The sequence below is a fragment of the Choloepus didactylus genome, chromosome 5, assembly GCF_015220235.1.
Source record: "Choloepus didactylus isolate mChoDid1 chromosome 5, mChoDid1.pri, whole genome shotgun sequence".
NCBI lineage: Eukaryota > Metazoa > Chordata > Mammalia > Pilosa > Megalonychidae > Choloepus > Choloepus didactylus.
The window spans coordinates 167,025,732-167,048,338 of record NC_051311.1 but is presented as its reverse complement, the minus strand read 5'-3'; the positions used below and the strand labels follow the sequence as shown (position 1 = coordinate 167,048,338).

At 35.2% G+C, this 22,607-nt stretch overlaps 1 protein-coding gene and 1 long non-coding RNA gene across 6 annotated transcripts in view; one reads left to right on the top strand and one right to left on the bottom strand.

Moving 5' to 3' along the window:
• LOC119534681 (zinc finger protein 596-like) overlaps positions 1-22,607 on the top strand; it is a 137,881-nt gene that overhangs the window by 61,138 nt on the left and 54,136 nt on the right. For 2 of the 3 annotated variants that reach the window (XM_037837305.1, XM_037837304.1), the window contains one exon: positions 9,021-9,385. The gene's annotated coding sequence lies outside the window, so the exon portion shown is untranslated. Of the gene's footprint in view, positions 1-9,011; positions 9,386-22,607 lie in introns of those variants that run through there. The other variant, XM_037837306.1, reaches the window with a different exon arrangement.
• On the bottom strand, positions 399-9,133 carry LOC119534702. 3 transcript variants are annotated; one of them, XR_005217099.1, is made up of 3 exons: positions 9,008-9,133; positions 8,106-8,251; positions 399-654 (listed from the first exon to the last, which is right to left on the bottom strand). It is a non-coding gene; the product is annotated as an uncharacterized LOC119534702 (long non-coding RNA). The 3 variants fall into 3 exon arrangements; XR_005217098.1 differs by having other exon boundaries at positions 399-586; XR_005217100.1 differs by lacking the exon at positions 399-654 and adding an exon at positions 1,819-2,027.

Here is a 22,607-nt window from a genome sequence, read left to right as displayed (position 1 = left end):
TTTTATAAAGGCCAATCCATCTCTGGTGTTTTGCATTCTGCAGCATTAGCAAACTACAACAATCCTATTGTTCAAAAAGCCTTAGAAATAGAAAACTTTTAAGATAATTGACCAGAAATCTAGAAAAAAATGTTAAAAAGAGAAAGAGCAGGAAGATACTCTGATTTACATTTTAAGATGCTCTGAATATTTTATCTTCATCTATTATACACATGGATAGACTTAAAATGTTGCTCAAATGTCTAAAGTTTTCTTGCTTTAATATTTAAAAATTTTTGTGATATGGAAAAATCAATAAAATAAGAAAATTGTGTCAAGAAATTTGATTTGGAGAATACAGACTTACACACACTCACATTTACTTTATTTTATTGTAAACAGAAAAAATAATAAGTGGGCAGACTTCATCTAGAATTTGGTTTAAACATTAGCACTTTAATAAATCAAATAGTCATTATTAGCTTGCTTTTTTTTATCAAGTTATTGAAATATATGCAAAAAAATGCACTCACATCATCCTCAAAGGTTTTAGATGTCAAATATTTGAGTATGACCATTTCAAATAACCAAAATATCCATGGATAACCTACAAAAGAAAAATTAAACAAAATAAAAATAACTTGATATTTCGTATGGCCATTCTATAGATGTAACCTGGAAAAGAAAAAAAAATAAATAAATAATGCTTTCATCAAGCATTCAAAAGAAAATCTCTATATCCAGAGATAACATAAAAATGCACATTAAAGTAACATAAAGATTATTGCTCAAAAATTAAGAGGCAGTAACTAAAAATAAAAGTATACAAACCTGATATTATTGTCAGACTAATGGATTTTACAGGTGATTTATACAGCAATTGCAGTTAAATTCCCCTTTCATTAACAGTTTCTTACCCACCCATGCATGGCCCCAAAACATGGGGAAAATAAATAAAAGTGAACTCTTTAACTATGCACCCAATAGTAATCTTTCCTTGCTTCATAACAAGGGCAATTTGACACATTAAAATTGAACCTTAATATGTTAGAAAACTGTTAGACCCCCTGTATTACATAGATCATTTCTTTAAAAGTAAAATATATAGCCACTGGTGTATTTTAGAGAAGAAAAACTTCTGCATGTGGCATCAGTGTGTGATAATTTCCATGTTCACTGATTTCAAGAAATAGCCCTATTATACCCAAATAGATTAGGACAGTTAGGAATTTTTGAAAAGTTGAAAACAGAATCACCTTATATAAATTTCTATGACTAATTTTACATATGTGATTTACCAAAGATCCAAGAGTTATATGGTAATTTCAGAGTTTTATACAGCCATCATCTAGGCATAAGTTGTACCTTAGCCTAACAGTTATTAACTCTTAAAATAAAATTGCAAAAGAGATTTTAATAGAGCAACAAACTACTTCTTGTCAAATCATAAGTCTCTCCAGGTACATAGATGCCCAAAGTGTATGAAACATTAACGATCCAAAGCTACTTCAAACTTCTCAAAAATATAAGTGATCAAAAGATAAATACTTAAACACAAACTAAATATTTTCTGATGTTTGTGAACAACCGAGAACACAAAATATGATACCACTCAGGTTTCAAAGTGGTAACTGTAAATAAATATGTGTAAATGTGTCTTTATACTTAAATACTCATATAACATGCTATATTCTGTAACTATTCACATCATTCATTTTTATACACCAAAATAAATGAAATATACATAAACATTCTTAATTCATACTTAAGACACACCTAGGTGGCAAGAGTCTAGCAGTAGCAGTGTACCCCCTAACCAATGGTAGCCCCGAAATACCTAGGTCCCTATTGGAGACTCCCAAAAAGTTTCCCTCACTAAGTTTGTTTTTCAGAAACTTATATCCTCCAGAATGATCCTATGCCAGGTAAGTCCCCAAAGCCGGAGGCAACAGCCTCTTCAAGAACATCAACCAGATGGCAGCCCCCTTCCCCATGTTGACAGCCCTTTTCAATATGATGAAGTTAGGGGGGTCATTGTGTAGACATCCCTGAAAGTGATAAAATGAGACGAAGGTGTAGCAAAAGACAAGATAGGTTTAAAAAAAGGATTACAAAAACTGAATGTTTATATAAATATATACATTTTTAGATGCTAGGGTATTAGAATAGCTAGAAGGTAATAACGGAAATGGTGGAAATGGAACCCATAACATTCTTTAAAGTATGCTCTTTAGCTACTTCTTAAATTGTACGTTGAAAGGTATCACCTTTCTGTACATGTTATATTTCATAGTAAGGAAATAACTGAAACTGTGGAACTGTAACATATAACATTCTTTGAAATTACCTATTTGTTGAAATTACTTATTACTATTTCTTAAATCATACTTTGAAAGTTATCACCTTTCTGTATATCTATTTTATTTCACAATAAGGAAATAACTGAAATTGTGGAACTGTAACCCATAATATTCTTTGAAATTTGCATTTGCCCTATAACTACTTATTAAATTGTACTTTGAAAGTTATCACTGTTCTGTATATATGTTATATTTCACAATAAAAACTGTAGGAAAAAAATACAGACTCAATACATTCTCACATTTCTCAGTTAAGAACAGAGTTCAGTGATTTCAAAAACTTTATTAATCCCAAAACAAAGAAGTCAGCTGCTGATATATTTTTTTTTTTTTTGGTTGAAAACACAGCAGCACCCCATGCTGTTAATTTCTGTAACTAAATGTTCTCAAGGCACACAATTAAAGAGGGTGGTGTCCAAGATCAGAAAGAGGAAAGATGCTCCATAAAATTACAATCCTAGGGAATAGTAGCTACATTTCTACTGTAGCCAGAAGTGAGACTCTATAAAGAGAATAAAATAACCATTTTACATAAAACTCTCTTAACAGATTCTCTCAAAAAAAAAAATCATCATTCACAATGATGCTTACTTTCTAAATGTTACAATCTTTAGATCAGGACGTATCTCAGAAAACAACACTCACTCAGTTTTGGATTTATCATCTAACTTCAGTAAACTTTCAGATTTTATAACAAGATAAAAGGTGGTAACAAAGCTAATTGGATTATACTTCCTGGAAACATCATTTTAATGTCACTTTCATCTTCCAGAAATATCATAATGACTCCTAGACAAGTACAACTTCCCCTTTGGTGAAAATCTCAGTGAGGGCAATAAATATCTTTGCAGTTGGCATATTCTTGGGAAATGGGTTATTAAATATTATTTGTATAATGGGAAAAAGAAATAGGATGCTCCAAATTTGCTAATGGGAGGTTCTTTGAATCAAGAAAGTAAAAATGATGTGAGTTACTAAAATCATCAGTCAAGAAGGACAATACATTTTGATTAAAACAATATAAAATACTTTTGTCTTCAGGAAACTGTCCTACACTGAGGCAAATGCACCTTTGATATTCTACCAAACTTTCAGGGAATACTCCTAATCTTATGCAAATCTACCACAGAACAGAAAAAGTAGAAACAGTCTCCAATTAAATCTATGTGGCTAGAATAAATCTGATATGGCAATGTGCAAGTGGAAGAAAGGATAATTACTGTCCTATTCATGAAGAGAGATGTAAATTTCCTAACAAAATAATATCAAATTACATGCAGCAATGTATAAAAATTGCATTAGCCCAGAAAACAAGTTTTCTTACTGTTAAAAAATAATTAATTAATGTAATTCTCCACAGTAGCATACTGAAGACAGAAAAACACCACGATAATATATAGATGAAGAAAAGCATTTGATGGAAGTTAGCATATATTAATTTCTTTTTAAAAGCTCAAAGTATAATAACTACATGTTAAAAGGACAGAGAAAGATTCTGGGAAGATGGTGGAATAGAAAGAAGTGGAAGACTTAGTCTCCCCCAGAGCAATTCATAAATGAACAAAAAACCAGTAAATAACCTGGAATGGTAGTGGGGAGACAAACGTGACTGTACACTCAACATCCACCGACATGAATTGGGAGGAATGCCCGAGATCACAGCATAAAATCTAACCCTATCAAGCAAAACAAATGCCAAGAGGCCAAAAACAACAGAAAATCTTAATGCATATGATAAAACCAGATGATATGGAGAATCCAGCTCCAAACACACAAATCAAGATTTTGGAAGAAACGTTATACCTCGCAAAATTAATTAAGGAACTACAATCAAAGAACGAAAACATGGCAAAGGATTTAAAGGACCTCAAGAGGACCATGGCCCAGGATATAAGCACCATAAAAAAGACCCTAGAAGAGCATAAAGAAGACATTGCAAGAGTAAATTAAAAAACAGAAGATCTTATGGAAATAAAAGAAACTGTTGGCCAGATTAAAAAGACTCTGGATATTCACAATGCAAGACTAGAGGAAGCTGAACAACATCTCAGTGTCCTAGAAATCCACAGAACAGAAAATGAAAGAACAAAAGAAAGAATGGAGAAAAAAATTTAAAAAATCAAAATGGATCTCAGGGATACGATAGATAAAATAAAACGTCCAAACTTAAGACTCATTGGTGTCCCAGAAGGGGAAGAGAAGGGTAAAGGTCTAGAAAGGATATTCAAAGAAATTGGTGGGGAAAACTTCCCCAACCTTCTACACAATATAAACACACAAAGCATAAATGGCCAGCGAACTCCAAATAGAATAAATCCAAATAAACCCACCCCAAGACATATCCTGATCAGACTCTCAAATACTGAAGAGAAGGAGCAAGTTCTGAAAGCAGCAAGAGAAAAGCAATTCACCACATACAAAGGAAACAATATATGACTAAGTAGTGACTACTCAGTGGCCACTATGGAGGCGAGAAGGCAGTGGCATGACATATTTAAAATTCTGAGAGAGAAAAATTTCCAGCCAAGAATACTTTATCCAGCAAAACTCTCCTTCAAATTTGAGGGAGAGCTTAAATTTTTCACAGACAAACATATGCTGAGAGACTTTGCCAATAAAAGACCTGCCCTACTTCAGATTCTAAAGGAAGCCCTACCAACAGACAGACAAAGAAAGGAGAAAGAGATATAGAGAATTTTAACAGACATATACAGTACCTTACATCCCAAATCACCAGGACACTCATTTTTCTCTAGTGATCACAGATCTTTCTCCAGAAGGGACCATAAGCTGGGACATAAAACAAGCCTCAAGAAATTAAAAAAAAAAAAAAAAAAGAAAATGAATATACTCAAAGAACATTCTCCAAACACAATGGAATACAAATAGAAGTCAATAATTTTTGAACTATAACTCCACTATTTACTTCCTACATGATAAAAAATACACAAACTCTAAGGACAAATCAATGGTTTTGAACTCGATGTAAAATACATAATTTTAGACAACTATACAAAGGTGGGGGAATGAAGGAGTATAGGAACATAGTTTATGTGCCCTATTGAAGTGAAGGTGGTATCAAAGAAAAACAAGATTGATAGGGATTTAAGAGGTTAATTTTAAGCCCCACAGTAAACACAAAGAAATTATCAGAGAATATAACCATAGAGATGAAAAGTAGAGTTTGGGTTAAGAGAAATGGGGGAAGGGGCAATGGGGAGTTAAGAAAGGAGTGTAGGGTTACTGTTTGAGGTGAAGGGAAACTTCTAGTAATGGATGGTGGGAAAGAGCATTACATCATTCTAAATGTGATTAATCCCACTAATGGAAGGCTAGGAAAGGGGTGAAATGGGAAGATGTAGGCTGTATGTATGTTTCCACAATTGAAAAAAGAAAAAAAAAAAAAAGACAGTCTAACTAGATGACAATTGAATGCTAAGGATGAACTTGGATGAGATTGGAGGGTGGAGGACAGGTGGCTCGAAGGGACACAGTTGAGACATAAGGAAAAGGAAATATAGAATGTAAGCTTTGTATCATTGTTGAATCTCTTATACTTCTTAGCTGTGCTTATGGAATTACATAAAAGAATGTTCTTGTTCATGGGAAGTACATATGTGAATTATAGTGTATGTTCAAGGATGTGTGCAGCTAACTCTTATATATTCAGAAGACAGAGAAATATATGATGGATGATAGATAGGGAGGGAAAGAAATAGTGATGTGACAGCATGTTAAAGTTGTTAGATTGAGCTATCGGGGGAGGGGGGTCAGGGTATGATGGAATTCTGTGTATGGGGCTAGTATTGTTTTTGCAACTATTCATGTAACTTTGAATTTATTTCAAAATAATAAATAAATAAATTAATTAATTAAATAAAATAAAAATTAAAATTAAAAAAAAAAAGGACAGAGAAACCAGATTGAAGAAGCTGGCCAAGTTTGGAACAATTCAAGCACCAAAACAAACAATGAAATAATGCAATATACTGAAATAATATGTAATAAAAGACATGAGGCCATACATATTAGATAGATATATGAGGGATAGATAGAATAATTAGTGAGGAATGGGAAATTTACATAGTCTCAGTGTCTCCCTCCAAAAAATAATTATTTTTAAAAAAGGGTAACTCCCCCATGGAGAACATTAACAGACACCACTTCAAATGAAGTGACCAAAGTTATAATCCATAAAGGAACAAACAGAAATCACATTCCATCTGTTAGGAGGCAATGAAAAGATTTCAAATCACTTTTGTGATATTTCTGCCAAAGATGTGACTTGAATTTGATCATGTAGAAGTGTCACAAACACAACCTGAGGGACATTCTAGAAAATAAATGGCCTATGATCTTCAAAAATGTCAAGGTTTTGAAAGTCAAGGAAAGACTAAGTAAGTGCTTCCAGATTGAAGGACACTAAAGAATGATGACAAGCAACAAAATCAGATTCCAAACTTGTTCCTTTTGCTAAAAAGAAATATTTAGCAAAAGAATAGTATTTCTGAGGTAACGAGTGAAATCTGAAGTTTGAGGACTAAATGATAGTATTGTATCAATGTTATTCTCCAAGTTTTGATGTTTGCATTGCAGTTACATAGGAGAATATCCTTGTTTACAAGAAATATAAACTATTTAGGAGTGAGAATACAACAGATGAGCACCTTAAACTAAAACACTTCAGGAGATAAAAGCTCTTTGTACTATACTTGCAAATTTACTATAAATTTAATTTTTTTTTTTCAAAATAAAAAAGAAAAGTAAGAAAAAAAGTCTTCACAAACTAGGAATAAAAGGGACTCTTCTTTAAAAACAACCTGCAAAAATTTCTAGAACAACACTAGAAGTATTCTCCTTAAAAGCACAATGCTTATTATCACTATTTATAAACAATCTTTCTTCAGGTCCTAGCTAAGACATTAAGTTGACCAGGGAAAGGAGTGTAAGTATTGGGAAGAAAGAAAATTACCATCATGCTGAGATTAATTTAAAGTCTAAAAACCCCAGAGAATCTACCGATAACATTTTAGAATAAGAGATCTTAACAAGATTGCTGGAATTAGAAAAGTATACAAACAGGAGGAGTTTAATAAAGTTTAGTATATTAATATTTGTAACTTCTCTTCATCAAAAGACACTGTAAAGAAAAAGCCTTAAACTGGGATATTTATAATACAAACTGACAGAGCATCATTATCTAGACTATATGAAGAATTAGAACTCATTTTTAAAAAGACAACTCAGGAGAAAGATAGGAAGATACATGAAAAAGCATGTCACAAAAAAGGACACATGAAGGGCCCATAAACATACCAAAATGTGCTCAGATTTACTGAGAACCAGAGAAATGTAAATTAAGGTTCACCTGATACCATTTTACACTTACCAGATTGATAAAATGAAAACAGATATAGAATAGAATGAAGTATTATACATTCTGTTTGAAGTGGTTCTATCATTTTGGAAAAACAGTCTGGTGTTAAATTATGACGCTGAATAATGCAGAATTCATTACCCAGCAATTCTGTTACTAGTGAAACACCCCAGAAAAATCTTTACTATATAAGCCCAAGAGATATGTGTAAGAATCATCCCTGCTCCTTCTCAGTCCCTCTTCCTTCGTTATTTACCCCTCTAATCTGGTGTCTGTGTATCATGAGATTTTCAGTCGCATAACAAGTGAGATGCTCCTAGTTCCTGGAGCTGCTGAACTTTGGGGCCAGGATCTGGCTGGGCCATTTTTCTAGGGGACCCCTAACTTACCGGTCTTTTCTTTGGAGCTGGGAGCTGCTGCAGAGAGATCTCCTTCCAAGGAGCCTCAGATCAGGGCTCTGCCCCCGGTCTGCTGGGCTTCTGAGCTCCTCTCCTGGAACTCACTTCCCAGTCATTGCTGGGGCAGGGAGCCATGCCTGTCAGTGGAAGTGGTAGAGAGAGGTCTGGGTTCTCCTCCTTTTCCAGCTGCATGCTCATGCACAATGCCTCAGGCACTGGCCTCCATGCCTGCAGTCTTCTAAAGCAGAGACTACTGTCCACCTAGCTCCAGCTCCACAAGATTCCCACCTTTTTGCCTTTATAAAAACTCTTTCCTGTCATATTAGAGGAGTCTCAGGAGGAAGGAGATAAATCTGCCATATTTAACAAGAGGTTTTCTATATTAAATTCCAAACTTTGCAGGGTCTAAGAGACTTGCCCAACTGCGGAAGCCACTTTGTTGAGGTTTACTGGACCAACAATCTCGGGTGCCTGAGTTTACAGAGTTGGTTTCTCCCGGGTCAGAAAACTGAATTCCAAGCTTGGGTCTGGGTCCCCCACACGGCAACTGCCCAGAACAGCTTTTCCAAAACCACGGATGCCTACACTCAGCCTTTCAAACGCAGTGCAGGGACGATGGGGACTCTGCCTGCATACCCTTCAAGACGGACTGGTTTCACACGCTCCATCAGTTGGCTGAAGTCCTACTTACTGTTTTCATCCAACTACAATGCCATCAATTTTAACATTCACTACTGTTTCCTAAGTCACTAGGAAAGAGAAAATGCTGCCAATTCTGCAAGAACACACCATTTATTGTGAGACGGATCCTGATTTTTTAGAGATGTTAAAATGCAAAGAATATGAACCTTAAAATCGATGAAATATGACGGTTCTTTCGTCATTTTTCTCACCTTGATGGTTTAGGGAGATTTGCTTCTGCGGCACTGGCAGGGATCCGCCGTTCTTCTCGCGGCTTCTGCGGCCAGAGCAGACCACCACACAACCGCCTTCGGTCTTCCTTCCACACCTCGGGAAGAAAGGCGTATTATCGCGAGAGTTCCGTACTCCCGGGAGCGTCCGTCAACGACCAGATCACGTGAGACCGTGAAGAGAGCAGCAGCCTGGGGCGCGCGAGGCGGGGGAAAGTGAATCCACAGCTACACCGGGGCTCCCCTCAGGTGGCGGAAGCGGGTCGTTGGCTTGGCTATCCGGACCCGCGCGTACCCACTGTAGTGCGAGGGCTTGGGGGAGACGTGCGTGTGCTGGCAGCACCCGCCCGCGGATACAAGGTAAAGTTTTTTAATTATGTTGTTTTATTTTCAATCAATGAAAACCAACTTGTAGAGGTGTTGCCATTCTAATAATGCATTTGGATTTCGAAAGACGGTATGTATTAAGAAAATTATGAGCAATCTCTAGCATATTCTAGGGGTTTGAAGGTACTTGTATAGTTCTGTTGGATTTCTAGTTCAGTTCTTCCTTATGGCTCTTATCGATTTGCATACTTTTTCTAATCTGATAACAATTTCGCAAAGGGGAGTTAACTTTTATTTTCAAAGCATGGAGGGGTTAGCAGGTCATAATAAAAATCTTACTTGAAACCTTAATGTACATCAGACAAGATTCTATGTGCTTTGAATGTACTAACTCATTATTTTTCACAAAATATTACATAGAACATAGTCATAATTATTATTTACATTACAGATGAGAAATCTTAGGCAAAGAGAGGATAAGCAACCTGACAAATTCTGACAATGCATAAAGTTGTCACTCAGAGTCATCCTCAGGGAGTCTCAGAGGAACAGCTCTTATAAGCTTAAGTAATAGGTGGGTCTTTACTGTCCCCACTTCACAGAGTGGAAAATGAGGGCATAGAAAGGCCAAGTCACCCCAAAACTCTCACCTGTGCATTAAACCCTCAATTTTCCAGCAGATTATCCTGCTTCCAGAGTTACTGCACAGTGTTCTCTTTTAACATTTGGGACTTGCATTTCATTTACCTCAGCTAATTCTTGTTTTGAAAGATACTAATATCCTGGTTCTGTTAGACATGATCCTCATTGTTTGATTGTTTGAGATCAGGTATGATGTTGCCTGAGACTGGGGCCTTCCAGCATAGCTGCACCTATCTATGTTCCCACCAACAGTGAATGTGTGCTTGTTTCTCCACATCATTTCCAGCACTTGTAGTTTTCTGTTTTGTTTTGTTTTGTTTTGTTTTGTTTTTTTGATAAAGGCCATTGTAGTAGTTGTGAAATGTTATTTCATTGTGGTTTTGTTTTGCATTTCCCTGGCAGCTAGTGAAGTTGAGCATATTTTCCTATGCATTTTAGCCATTTGTATTTTCTCTTTGGGAAAGTGTCTATCCATGTCTTTTGCTCATTTTTTAATTGGGTTTTTTTGTCCTTTTGTTTTTGAGTTGTAGGATTTCTTTATATATTCTGGATACTAAACCCTTATCAGATAATAGCTTCTGAATATTTTCTCCCATTGAGTAGACTGCCATTTTACTCTCTTGACAAAGTCCTTTGATGCATGAAAGTATTCAGTTTTGAGGAGATTCCTTTTATCTGTTTCTTCTTTCATTATTTGTCCTTTGGGTGTAAGGTCCAGTAAACCACCTCCTACCACAAGATCTTTAAGATATTTCCCTATATTTTCTTCTGAGAGTTTTATGGTCTTAACTCTGTCTTTATGACTTTGATCCATTTTGATACATTAGTACTGTTTGCCAAAGTTTTATCTAAATTATGGCAACTTTGTCTTCAAACAGTTGGATTTAGTTCTTTGAATACTCTTGTTTTTTTCCATTGGAAATATTAGAAGTTTGGTTGCCTAAATTTCTGTAACTTTAGAAGCATTAATTTTCGTATTAGTGCTTTTTTATGTTTAAGTCAGTTTGAGTAGAGCTCTTTTTTTCAAATGCAATTTTTTTGAGTAGAGCTCTTTTTTTAAAATGCAATTTTATTGAGATATACTCACACACCATATGATCCACCCAAAGTATATAATCAATGGCTCATAGTATCATATAGTTGTGCATTCATCACCACAATCAATTTTCAAAAATTTTCGTTATTTCAAAATAAAGAAAAAAATTTAAAAATTAAAAAAAAAAATGAAAAAGAACACTCAAACTGTCCCATACCCCTTTTCTTCCCTATTATTTATATATATTTGTCATTATTTTATTACTCATGTGCCCATATACTGGTTAAAGAATGTCAGGCACCAGGTTTTCACTATCACACAGTCACAGGATAAAAGATATATGGTGATACAATTATCATCAAAAGTCAAGTTTTCTGGATTGCTGTTCAATGAATTCAGATATTTCCTTTTAGCTATTCTAATACACTAGAAACTAAAAAGGAATTATCTATGTAATGCATAAGAATAGCCTCCATATTGCTCTCTCAACTCAATTTGAGATCTTTCAGCCACTGAAGCTTTATTTTATTTCATTTCTTTTCCCCCTTTGGTCAAGACAGCATTCTCTATTCCACAATGCCAGGGCCAGGCTCATCCCTGGGAATCCTGTCTCTCTTGGTCAGGGAGACTTACACCCCTGGGAGTCATGTCCCACATAAAGGGGAGGGTAGTGAGTTTATTTGCAGAGGTGGCTGTGAGAAAGAGGCCACATCTGAGCAATAGTAAAAGTTCTCTGGGGGTGACTCTTAGACGTAATTATAAGAAGGCTTACAAGAATAAGTTTCATAAGGGCAAGCCCCAATATCAAGGGCTTAACTTATTACATTGGGATTCCATATGCCTGTGGGAATATCAGGAATTTCCCATATGAGGAAGTTTAATATTTTGACATTTTCCCCCAGACTCTCAAGGGGACATTGCAAGTACTTTTTTATTTTTTGCCCGAAGTTCTCTGGGGTGTTGCAAGGAATGAAATCATGAGGCATGCAACTAGGTGAATTAATAGAGCTCTTTTAAGGTGTTTTATAAATACATTTGGTAATGCTCTTCAAGAGTAGGAAAAAGCATGCAACAAACCTACCGACAGACTTACATAGAGTGCTTGTAAGCTTCAATTAAATATTTTTTTCTGTTAGACATAAAAACATATAAATGTCATGAACTTTTTTTAAATGCAATTTTATTGAGATACATTCACAAACCATGGAAACCATCCGAAATATACAATCAGTGACCCACATCATCATCACACAGTTGTGCGTACAAACCCATGATCAAATTTACAACATTTTTATTACTCCAGAAAAGAAATAAGAATAAAAAAGAAAACCGTAATTGTCCCATACTCCTTATCACCCCATATTATTGACCCATTGTACTGGTGTGGTACGTTTGTTACTGTTGATGAAAGAGTATTAAAATATTACCATTACTGTTAACTTGCAACCGTCATCTCTATTCATTTTTATTGTATGATCTCACTGATATGAACCAATTATAATATGTAAACTCAAAGGCATAAAATATAGAATATGGGTTACCAGGGTATAGATTAAAGCTAAAGAATAAGGAGCAGTTGTGTAATATGTCCTGAACTTTTGATTTCTCATTTGCCTTTTGCAAAGTATCATTTAATGAAACTATTTTAGAATGTTGCAATTTCTTAATGTAATCTGAGTACCAATTAAAATAGGCATTCTATTTGTCTATTCGACTGTTTTGTTTGGGAGCTCTTTTTCTGGAGTGCATTTCTGAGATGAGTAATTTTGTCTATTTGGAATATTTCCCATAATGGACATTGAAATTCTAGGTTGTCTTTGGTGAGATGTAGTCATTTTGTTAGATAGGCACAGTTTCTAACCCTCCAGTTTTTGAACATATAAATGCCACTGTGACAGAGGATAGAGAATCTAAATTTTAAGAGTTTGAAGATTCCATCTGTATCATTTCATTTCCCACCTTTCGCACAGTTAAGGAAACTAGCAGTAGCAAAAATGAAACTGTGGACTGCACCAAAAGGCTATGATCTTAGGCTCCAAGTTTGATCTTCCTTATCAAATAGGTTGACCCACTAACCTTTGGACTGAGAGCTAGTAAAATCAGAGAGTTAAAATACAAAAAGACTGGAGTTCAGATCTGAGAGGGACTCACCCATGAACCTTGGAGAGGGTGTGGGGGACAGAGAACTCAAAGGGATCAGTGGTTGCCTTCTTTTGTCTTACTTCGAGTCCTTAGCAGTTGCCATCAGATCCTGTTATTATCACCAAAACTTTCAACAAAAAGATACCCCCCCCAAAAAAAATCTACGGGAAATTAATTTATTGGGCCTCACATCATTATGAATGAGTAAATTCATTAATAGGCAATGTCCAATCCTTAAGATGGAGGGGAGCTCTGAAGAGGGACAGCAACAGCAAGGCTTATATAGGCAGAATGAGGTAGTCTTTAAGGTACACTCATTTCTTCATCTTGATCGGATTTATCAGACAATTTCAAAATTATATTCCTCCTATGGACCATTGTGAAGTGCAGTTTTGAAAATTTATGCCTTTATTCATTCATAAATCCTTTTGACTGCATTATATGTACCAGGAAATAGTCCAGGTCCTAGAGATTCAGCAGGGAACCTAACACACTGGGTCTCTGCAGAGAAATGGCTGGAATTCTTTGAAATCTGGAAATAAAAATAAATGGAAAATGGATAAATATGAATTTTCCCACATTTCTAATTATGTGATGAAAATAAAAGAGGTTACTTGGTTGAAGATTGGAGGATGGGAGTGGAGTGTAGAGGCCATGTAGGACTCTCTAAAACAGTTAAAAATGTTACAAATTATAAGCAAAATTGGATGCCAATTTTATGCTTGTTTTTGAGAAGAGGAAATTATATAGAAATGACAGTGCATAATACAGTGCAGGACATAATTTTGTTGCCATTTCATTCACAAATGAATTGGACATTTGAGAGAAATTCAAGTGTTTCACATAATTTGCCATTTTTTATTTCATTTTTCTCTGAATTTGTGTCATTTTTACGTGAAAAAGATATTTAAAAATATTTACTAAAATTTAGAACTATTAATGTTTATAATTATATATAAGCATTAAAGGGAATATGTTTTATATTCCAGAGAAAGTTGGATTTCTTTGAATAAAATATCATGCAATTACTGTGCTTGGGCTTCTCTGCACATGTTTTTAATTGAAGTGAAATTTACATAGCATAAATTTAAACATTTTAAACAGTATAATCAGTGGTGTTTAGTACATAAACAATGCTGTGAATCAGCTTGATCTAGTTCCATTGCATTTTTGCTTCTCTCCAAAAGAAATCTCATACCCATAAAAGGAGCCACTCCCATTCCCCACTCCCTTCCATTAATCTTCTTTCTGTCTCTATTGATTTGCCTATTCTGGATGGTGCATGAAAATGGAATCTTTTTAAAATGTGACCTTTTCTGTCTGGCTTCTTTCACTTATGTTTCTAAGATTTTTTCATATTTTATCTTGTTCCAGGACTTCATTCCTTTTTATGGATGAACAGTATTCCAGTGTATGGATGTAACATCTTTTGGTTGCTCATTCTTTATTTTTTTTTAACAAGCTGGGTTTATTGTCATTTCAGCAAGGAAGAATGTCCACCATCAGAAACCATGGGTCTTCTCATTAAGAGGGTGTTAAAAAAGGGTTTATTGTAGGAAGAGTTTGTGTTAGGTGACTTTAAGGAGGATTCAGAAGGCAGGGCTTTCCTCTGGATTGGATGCTATCATGTAGTGCTATGATTGGGCTTCTTTTTTGTTTGGTTGGTTGTTGCTTTGTTTTGTATGTGTGTTTGTATATTTGGGTTTCTTTTTTATATTTTTTATTTTAGGATATAACATATATACATAGAAGTGATAACTTCCCAAGTACAATTTAACAAGTAGTTAGCAAATTTCAATGAATATTATGGGTTACAATTCCACAGTTTCAGTTATTTCCTCATTGTGAAATATAACATATATGCAAAAGGTACTGTCTTTCAAAGTATGATTTAACAAGTAGTTATATACAAAATTTCCAAAACTGTTATGAATTACAGTACCATAGGTTCAGTTATTTTCTTATTTTGAAATATAACATATACAAAAAAGTTGATAACTTTCAAATTACAATTTAACAAGTAGGTATAGAACAAATTTCAAAGGATGGTATGAGTTACAGTTGCACCATTTCAATTCTTTCCTTCTAGCTATTCTAATACCCTAGCAACTAGGAAAAAGAAAATTATATAGAGATCCAGTATTCATAATCCTCCATCAAATTCCATCTTGTCTGTTGCCACCCCTTCCTCTAATTTAATCACTTTCCTGATTCTCAGGAATGTCTAGGCAGTAACCACCCTAACTTGTTCAAGTTGAAAAGAAGTGTTGACTTTATGAGAAAAGGGGATACATGTGGTTGATGTTCTCAAAGAGGCTATTGCCCCTGGGTTTGGGGACTTAGCTGGCATAGGAGTTCTCTGAAGGTTTAAGTTTCTGAAAAATAAACTAAGTAAGTGAAACTTTTATAGAGTCTCAGATAGGAACCTGAGTATTCTTTAGGGTTTTGGGGACTACTGTTCACTTGGGCTTATCATACTGTGGTCATTTGTCATATCTAGGTGAAGCCTGCATAGGAGTAACCTCCAGACAGCCTCTTAACTCTAAGGTTACTCATTTTTTTAGATGATAGATACTTGATTTGTTTCCTCCTATTGAATATTATCAATAGTGCTGCTATAAATATTTGTATACAATTATTTGAGTATCTTTTTTCAATTTTGATAAAATATCTAGGAGTATAATTGCCAGATCATCTGCTAATTCCATATAAAACTTATTGAGGAACTGCCCAAATATTTTCCTCAGTGATATACTTTCCTACCAGAGGTGTTCAAGGGCTCTAGTCTCTCCACATCCTCACAAGTTGTTGTAAATTTTCAAAAAATAACAACCATCATAGTGAGTGTGAAATGGTGTCTCGTGGTGTTGATTTGCTTACCCCTCATGACTAAAGATGTTGAGAGTCTTTTCATGTGCTTGTTGGCCCTTTGCATATATTCCTTGACGAATGAGCTTTTCAAATCCTTTGCCCATTTATCACTATATTATTTGTCTTTTTTTCAAGTGGTAAGGGATTTTTTTTAGATTGTCTGGGTATTAGGTCCTTCTCAGATATATGATTTGTGAGAATTTTCTCCTGTTTAGTAAGTTGCCTTTTCAGTATCTTGAGAGGGTACTTTGATGAGCAGAAGTTTTTAATTTTTGTGAAGTTCAATTTATTTTTTTTTTGTTCTAGTGCTTTAAATGTCATATTAATTGCCAAATTAATTTCATTAATTACCAAATCCAAAGTCATATATTTTCTTCTATGAGTGTTACAGATTTTCTTTTACATTTAGCTCTCTAAATGACTTAATTTTTCGTAAGTACTGTAAGTAAGGATTAAACTACGTGCTTTGTATGCGAAAATTCAGTGTCTCACAAACCTTTGGTGAAGACACTGTTCATTCCAGAGTGCAGAATCTTGGTGCCATGTTTAAAGTTAATGGACAATAGATGCATGGGTTTATTTCTGGACTATCAATTCTATTTCTTTCTTCTATTTGTTTACCTTTATGCCAGTATCACACTATTTTGATTATGGTAGATCTGTAGCATGCTTTGAAATAGAGAATTGTGTACCCTCCAATTTTGTTCTTCTTTTACAGGAACTTTTAACTATTCCAGGTCTCTTACAATTCCATGTGATTTTAAGGGTCAACTGTTTCTTTAAAAAAAAGTCCTTGGGGATTTTTATAGGTTTTGCAATGTATATCTAAATCATTTGGGGAAATATTGCCACCCAAACTGTATTAAATCTCCCAGTCCATGAAATGTAGTATCTTTCCACTTATGTAGGTCCTCTTTAATTTCTTTCAGCCAGATTTTATAGCTATTAGTATACAGTTTACAACTGATTTATGCATGTTAATCTTGTACCCTACAACTTTACTGCTTTCATTTAATAGCTCTAAAAGTTAGGGTGTTTGTTTATGCATGAGTGTAAGTGCAAATGTATGTGCATGTATTCCTTAGGATTTGCTCTTGTTAAGATCATGTCATTTCAATAGAGGTAATTTTACTTCTTCCTTACAATTTGCATGCCCTTTAATTCTTTTTTTAGACAAGTTGCTCTGACAAGAATGTTCAGTACAATGTTTAATAGCAGGAAATGAAAGGAAGCATCCTTGTCTAGTTCCTGTTCTTAGAAGGAAAACTTTCACATGTTCTCCATTGTTTATGATGCTAGCTGTGGATTTTTCATGAATCCCATTTATCAGGTTAAGGAAGTTCCTTTCCAGTCCTTGTGTGTGTGTGTGTGTGTGTGTGTGTGTGTGTGTTTAATGATGAAAAGTGTTGGGGTTTTATCACATATTTTTCTCTTGCATCAAACCAGATGAACTTATTTTTTTCAAATTATTAATATGGAGAATTGCATTTGTTGATTTCTATATGTTGACACATCCCTTGCATTCTTAAGCTAAGCCCCACTTGGCCATGATATGTAATCCTGTTACATTGTGCTGGATTTGGTTTGGTAGTATTTTGTTGAGGATTCTGATATCTGTGTCCATGAGGGATAATTATGGTTTTGATGCCTTTGTCTGGCATTCCTAAAGTCCTGGACTCATAGAATTAGTTAGAAGTTATTCCCTTATCTTCTTTTTTTTTTTTTTTTTTTAAGAGTTTGAGAAGGATTGCTGCTAATTCTTTAAATGTTTCATAGATTTCAACAGTGAAGCCATCTTATCCTGGACTTGCTATAGTTCTGTTAAGATATTCTGCTTCTTCTTGAGTCAGTTTTTTATTTGTAAGTTTCTTAGAATGATTCCATTTTATCTGATTTATCCAATTTGTTGGTATTCAGTTCATAGTATCATTTTACAATATTTTAATTTCTATAGTCAGCAGTAATGTCCACAATTTCGTTTTTTACTTAGTTATTCTTGTTTACTCTTTTTTCCTTGTCAGTCTAGCTAAAGGTTTGGAAATGTTAATCTTTTGAAAGTAACAATTTTTGGTTTTGTGATTTTCTCTCTGTTTTCTCTCTTCCCTCTTCCATCGCTGTCCATGCTAATTTTTATTATTTTGGGTTTAGTTTGCTCTTCTCTTCATAGTTTCTTAACATGTGCAGTTAGATTTTAAGTTATTGGATTTAAGGTTTTTCTTCTTTATTAATGCAGGTTTTTACACCTATCAATTTATCTCTGAGCACTTCTATCATTGCATCCCGTGAGTTTTGGTATGTTGCGTTATAGTTTTTATTCATCTCGAAGTATTTTCTACTTTCCCTTTTGATTTATTTTTTGACCCAGCAGTTCCTTAAAAATGTACTGTTTATTTTCCACATATCTGTGAATTTTATAGAATTCCTTCTATTATTCCTTTTTTAGTTTCATTGCATTTTGGTTGGAGAAGATATTTTGTGTTACTTCAATCTTTTAAAAATTTTGGAATTGTTTAATGACCAGACATATGGACTACCCTGGAGAATATTCTGTGTGCCCATGAGAAGTATGTCTATTCTGTTGCTGTTGTGTGGAATGTCCTGTATATGTCTGCTAGGTCTAAATGTTTTATCATTGTTTTCAGTCCCAGTGCCTTAGGTTGTGTGATGTAAGTGGGAGATTCCTGCCTCTAAAATTGTATTAGTGACTTGCCCATGCAGTTTCCTATTCTTGGAGTGCCTTACAGCAACATCCAGCCTTCTTTCAGATACTGCCGTAGGTATCAATAATTTGGAAGCCTTCACTGTTAATTAAGTCCAATGTTGTGGCCTATCCAAAGCTCACCAATACCTCTTTGTTTTGTTTTGTATTTACTACTAATAGTCTACTTTTCTTGCCTGCCTTGTCTCCCAGACAGTAGATTCCAAAAGATCAGGTACCAGGTATATCTGTCTCACCTTTGAACACCAGAGTTTGGCATATGAAGAGGCTCAGGAACTTTATTGACAGAATGACCAACACTGGTTTTGGCTTTTGTTATTTATTAAAGCCGAAGTTTTGGGGTTAATGTTTAAGGAAACCACTTCTGAGAGAAGTATTTGAAGAAATTGAAGGAGTCAGTGTACAACCAAAGAATGCTAGAGATCCATTTGGTTGTATATGGGGGATACACGAGTCAGTTCCAGAGATGATTAAATAAAAGCCATTGACTGTGATAAGGTGGCAACTCCCATGTACCATCTCATAGCCTGATTCTCTAAAGGGAATTTAAAATATGTTAAGGCCAAAAAGGTTAACTGGTCAGACTTTCTAGAGTTCAAAAGTTTCTAAATGTTTCACATTGTAAGGGCACAAAAAGTATAAAAAGTATTAAAAAGTTGCTTAATATGTGCAGAATGTTTAGGTTGAACTTAAACGTTTGGAAATGGACAGAGGTGACAGTAGCACATTATTGTGAGAATAACTAACAGTGCTGAATGGTGTGTGAATGAGGTGGAAAGGGGAAGCTCAGAGTCATGTATGTCACAAGAAGAAAAGTTGGAGGTTAAAACATGGGAATGTATAACACAGTAGTCTTGTGGACAGTGTCCATGATTAACTGCACAAATATTAGAAATCTTTTTCATGAACTAGAACAAATGTATGACACTATTACTAGAAATTAATGATAGAGGGGTACATGGGGAAAATATACCTATTGCAAACAATGTACTGCAGTTAGTAATATTTTAATATTCTTTCATCAACCATAACAAATATACTGTACCAATACTATGAGTCAGTAATGGAGGGGGTGTTAAGGGTACGGGAGGATTTGTTTTCTTTTATATTTTTATTGTTTTTTCTGGAGTAATGAAAATGTTCTAAAATTGATCATGGGTTTGTATGCAGAACTATGTGATGATACTGTAAGCCAGTGATTGTATACTTCGGATGGTTTGTATAGTGTGTGAATATATCTCAATAAAACTGCATTTTAAAAAAAGATCCCTAAGGTCGCCTTAGTGATGATAAGAATTCCTATGCCTTTCTTTTAATTGTTTTAATTGAGGAAGGGGTAGCAGTAAAAAAGATAAGATTTAACAAAGGTCTATGAATACTGAAACTTTATATAAATATGTATATTTGTTTAGATGCTGGGGTGTTGGAATAGCTGGAAGGACGTAAATGACATGGTGGAACTGTAACCTATAACATCCTTTGAAATTTGTTTATTTTTTCTATTATTCTTTTAAGAATTTTTTTTTTCATAGTAATGAATATGTTCCAGTGCTGATTGTGGTGATGAATGCACGATTATATGATACTGTGGACAATTGATTGTACACTTTGGATGATTGTATGGTATGTGACTATGTCTCTATGAAATTGTAGGAAAAATGTAAATGGGGATAAAAGTGCTGGAGAACACACAGAGAGAGGGATGTACCTATTTACTGTTGGTGGGGAAGTAGAATGGTGTAGCCTATCTGGAGGACAATGTGGTGATTCCACAAGAAGCTAAGTATGTGGGAGCCATAAGGTCCTGCAACCTCATTATGGGGTATATATTTCGAAGACCTGAGAGCAGGGACATGAAAGAGCATTTGCTCACTAGTGTTTATGGAGGCAGTATTCATGATTTGCAATGGGAGAGGTGTCCTAAGGGTGCATTGACTGATGAACAGAATGGTGAACTGTGGTGTATGCATACAATGGAATATTGAGCAACTGCAAGGAGTGAAGCTGTGAGACAAACAATGAGATGAATGGATCTGGTGGACAGCATTTTGAGTGAATTATGCCAGAAATGATAAGACAAACCTTATAATGCCTCACCACTATGGACTGACTGCAATATGTAGGCTCTGGGACTTGAATCTTGGAGCACAGCTTATCAGGGGAAGGCTTATTGTGGTCTCTAGATTGTAAGCTCTTACAGCAGTCACATCTATTCCTGAACTGTAATGCTATCTCCAAATTCTGAGATGCTGATCTCTTTATGTATAACCTGGTCAGTCTCTGGAACTTTAGGTATCTGTGTGACACCTGAAACTCAGAGCTAGAGCTTGGTAGCTATGAATGTCAGTATTAGCGCATACAGCAACTGTTAAAAAAACTAGAAAAGAGTCTAGATTTCAATTATAGAGATATGAATGGAACAAATCTGGTTAGGACTAAGGCAAATCAGGCCAAAGGGTAAAGGATGATATTGAATGTGTTTTAAAACTTTAACTTCTGTGTGAGACCAAGAGAAGAGATATTTATTTGGTACAGAATATATATCTTCTACAGCACACTGAATAATGTAACTAATATGGTCAGTTTTTTCAACCACCATAATTACATGGAACATTGAATAGGAAGTGAGATCTGGTAGGTTTGTACAGGTTAGTGTGAAATAATGATACATCCCAAAGTAATTTGGGCAGAGAATAAACATATATTTGAAGAGAACCACTGAAGAGCTGGGGAAAAATGCAGAAATGTTGGATGTCCCTACCTGGAATATTGCTGAGATTCTCACAAACATTGAGAACTGACAATTTGGTATGCCAGGCCCTCGATCTTGGGGCTTGCCCTTATGAGGCTGGTTACTGCAAAGGAGAGGCTAAGCCTACTTATAATTGTGCCTTAGAGTCTCCCCCAGAGAACCTCTTTTTTGCTCAGATGTGGCCCTATCTCTCTAGCTAAGCCAACTCGGCAGGTGAAATCACTGCCCTCCCCACTATGTGGGACCTGACTCCCAGGGGTGTCACTCTCCCTGGCAACACAGGATTTGACTCCTGGGGATTAGCCCAGACCTGGCATTGTGGGATTGAGAAAATCTTCACCAAAAGGGGGAAGCGAAATGAAACAAAATAATGTTTCAGTGGCTGAGAGATTTCAAATGGAGTTGAGAGGTCCCTCTGGAGGGCATTTTTATGCACTATATAGATATCCCCTTTCAGGTGTTAGGATATTGGAATAGCTAGAAGGAAATACCTGAAACTGTCAAACTGCAACCCAGTAGCCTTGATTCTTGAAGACAGTTATATAACTATGTAACTTACATGGTGTGACTCTGCGATTGTGAAAACCTTGTCTCATACTAGCTTTATGCAGTGTATGGATGGATGAGTAGAAAAATGGGGACAAAAGCTAAATGAAAAATAGGGTGGGATGAGGGGATGGAATGATTTGGGTGTTCCTTTTTACTTCTATTTTTTCTTCTTTTTTTTTTGGTGTAAGGAAAATGTTCAAAAATTGATTGCAGTGATGAATACATGACTATATGATGGTACTGTGAACAGTTGATTGTATACTGTACCGGTTTGTATATATTATGTCCCCCAGAAAAAGCCATGTTCTTTGATGCAGTCTTGTGAGGGCAGATGTGTTAGTGTTGATTAGGTTGGAACCTTTGGATTAGGTTGTTTCCATGAAGATGTCACCCACCCAGTTGTAGGTGATAACTGTGATTAGATAATTTCCATGGAAGCGTGGCCCCGCCCATTCAACATGGGCCTTGATTAGTTTACTAGAGCCCTATATAAGAACTCAGACAGAAGGAGCTTGCTGCTGCAACTTACAGGGACATTTTGAAG